Source organism: Bison bison, unplaced genomic scaffold, assembly GCF_000754665.1.
Source record: "Bison bison bison isolate TAMUID 2011002044 unplaced genomic scaffold, Bison_UMD1.0 scf7180017864063, whole genome shotgun sequence".
Classification (NCBI taxonomy): domain Eukaryota; kingdom Metazoa; phylum Chordata; class Mammalia; order Artiodactyla; family Bovidae; genus Bison; species Bison bison.
In genome coordinates, this window is record NW_011494635.1 from 7,354,782 (window position 1) to 7,357,956 (window position 3,175).

The following is a 3,175-nucleotide window of genomic DNA, read 5'->3' on the forward strand; positions in this document are numbered from 1 at the left end:
AAAGTTAATGTATCATAGAACAATAAATTTAAAATAATTTTCTTCTCAGAAATGCATTTTTATAATTTTTATTGTTATGTATTTTTAGGTGGTAGGACAATATTGGAAAAAATACTGTGTATCTTTGTCTTGTTCTATGTTCTTTCATTTCATGATAGATTGAACATAATAATACTATAAATGAACTCATCCCCAAATTTCTGCTTTTTTTCTTAAATTAATTCCATTCACTTGTTGCTGTTATTATTTTCTTAAGTTCTTTTTTTTTTTTACTTTTATTTGCATTTATTTTTTGCGGCATTTATTCCTGGGCCATAAGTTTTTGTTTCTTCAGTTTCTTCTGGGATATCTTTTTCTTCTGTGCAACCTCCTCTTCCGGTTTAGGAACAATCTGTTCTTTTTTAATAAGGATCATCTCAATGTGGCAGGGAGAGCTCATGTAGGGGCTGATCCGACCGTGAGCTCTGTAAGTCCTGCGCCGCATCTTGGGGGCTTTGTTCACTTGGATGTGCTCCATGACCAGAGAATCTACATCTAAGCCCTTAAGTTCAGCATCAGTCTCTGCATTTCTGAGCACGTGTAGTAAAAATTCAGCACTCTTTTTGGGCCACCAACCCTGCGTCCAGCCCCACTGTTTGGCCTGTGCACACCTACCAACTCCACCGTTGTAACGACAGAATGGCACACATTGCTTCTTTAAAGTGACATCCTTCAGATACTTGGTGGCTTTTCGGATATGCATACCCTTTATGGCCTGGGCGGTTTCACAAGTGTTCTTAAAGTGAACACGAAGATTTGAACCTCTTGATTTGCATGATTTTGTGGGGTTTTCTGGGTCAAGTGAATAGCGCACCATTTTTAGGGGTCACCTCAGGCCGCTTACCAGAAAAGGAAGGCTATTTTCTTAAGTTCTTACACCAAATACTTTTCTTATTATTTTGACTATTTCTGGTCTTTGATTTCTAGATTTTCTTTATTTTACACTTACTTCAAGATTTTTAGAGAGAAATTTATTAAAATATATTCAACATGTTTTTGGATTTATTATTACATTTTATTCTTCATACGTAGGGCTTCCCAGGTAGCGCAGTGGTAAAGAACCCACCTGCCAATGCTGGAGACATAAAGAGATTTGGGTTCGATCCCTGGATCAGGAAGGTCCCCGGGGAGAAGGAAATGGCAGCCCACTCTAGTATTCATGCCTGAGAAATCCCATGGACATAAGAGCCTGGCAGGCTACAGTCCATGTGGTCACGAAGAGTCGGACACAACTGAGCACACACACATGCATGCATAGGTAGTTAGTATAATTATTATCAAAGTTACAAGTGAGTCTATTTTCTACTTTGATTAGTTATTTTATATTTTCTTTGCAGTCTGCTGCTGCTGCTAAGTTGCTTCAGTCGTGTCCGACTCTGTGCGACCCCATAGACAGCAGCCCACCAGGCTCCCCCGTCCCTGGGATTCTCCAGGCAAGAACACTGGAGTGGGTTGCCATTTCCTTCTCCAATGCATGAAAGTGAAAAGTGAAAGTGAAGTCGCTCAATCGTACCCGACCCTCAGCGACCCCATGGACTGCAGCCTTCCAGGATCCCCCGTCTAGTATAGAACATATTTCAAAAAGTTTAAATTGCCTTTAATTACCATCTAATCTGGGCTTCCTTGGTAGATCAGCTGGTAAAGAATCCACCTGCAATGCGGGAGACCTGGGTTCTACCCCTGGGTTGGGAAGATCTCCTGGAGGAGGGCATGACAACCCGCTCCAGTATTCTTGCCTGAAGAATACCATAGACAGAGGAGCCTGGCGGACTGCAGTCCATAGGGTCCCAAAGAGTCAGACGCAACACAGCACAGCACCATCTAATGTATTTTGACATAAATTCGACATTGTTGTTAAAATTTATATTTTAAAAAATATAACATCAATATAAAGAAAAAAGCACAGGGAAATATTAAAAAAATATCTTGAGTTTACAATTTAGAAAATCAATTTTTAACTATATATTAATGATAACTGTACTTCAACCAGCCCAACATTTATTTTATTTTACCTTCTATTTGCACTGTCCAGTATTTTCAAATGAAAGTAAAGTCAGTGACATAGAAAGTATTTTTGTTTTTTTATTTTTTTCCCCAGGATTTAATGGTAATACATCCAGTACAGCATTTTCCAAACAGGATTCCTTAAATCACTAGTCCCTTGAGATGCTACTCAAGTAAATATTCCGGGACAACTCAACTGGATGCTTTAGTAACATCCCACTTCTCTCTCCTCATTCTTCCCTTCTCTTTCATGGTATGTTTTATTTTCCCTAGGGATGAGATGAATATGTGTCTAGGTTTCCATATCTCAAGTTTCATATCTATAATTGTGATTCCTTTATCATTTACATGGATGACTTATCCAACAGGCTGGGTTTCCAGTTTCTTGACCAGCTTGCCTCTGAGATTTTCCTTCACCCATTCAGTTAGCTGCTGTAAGTTCACAAGAGCAGCTCAGAGCTGGACATAATAAGGGCTCTAAGTGTTTGTGATGCAGGTGGAGGCACTGAGTAGAGGAAATGACTTCCTTTCTTGGCTTGTTTTGTCCTCTGGCTGACTCCAGGCTCTGCCTCTGGTCTATGGTTGCGGCTTAGCAGGTTTGAAGACTGACCAGCTCTCCCCAGGCATCCCAGACAAGCTCGGCTGCTTCTCCCAAAATGCTCAGTTCCTGGCCACCCACCAATTCACACGATGAAACTGAGCCTAGTAATGTCCTTACATTGTCTCCTTTTTCCTTTAAGTGAATCATTTTCTAGGTTTTCTGAATTCAACATTAAGGCTGAAATGACAAGATGGAAGGAGCAGAAACCCTAATACTACAGTACATATTTCATTGGTTCTTATAATTAATATTTTACAAGTAATTTTCTATGATTTAGAGTATTTTGTCTAAACTATTACAGGCATGCTTTTAATACTTTCTTTTTCCTTTTTGAGAATGTTTTAATTTGGAATTAAAGAACTGCTATTAATCATACAAGTCTTCAAACTTTATAGTAAAATACAAATACAAAATGCAAAAACATTCTTGTTTTTTCATTTTTTCATTGTGGTTAAATACACATAACATAAAATTTATCATTTTAACCATTTTCAGGTGTACAGTTTTGTGTAAATACAAGAATCCTGTTGT

At 38.5% G+C, this 3,175-nt stretch overlaps 1 pseudogene across 1 annotated transcript; it reads right to left on the reverse strand.

Annotated features, from left to right (window-relative positions):
• Positions 1–259: 259 nt before the first annotated feature.
• LOC104986011 lies at positions 260–890 on the reverse strand (annotated as a pseudogene). Its single transcript, XR_824990.1, has one exon. The product of XR_824990.1 is annotated as a 60S ribosomal protein L17 pseudogene (transcript).
• Between the last annotated feature and the right edge of the window lie 2,285 nt (positions 891–3,175).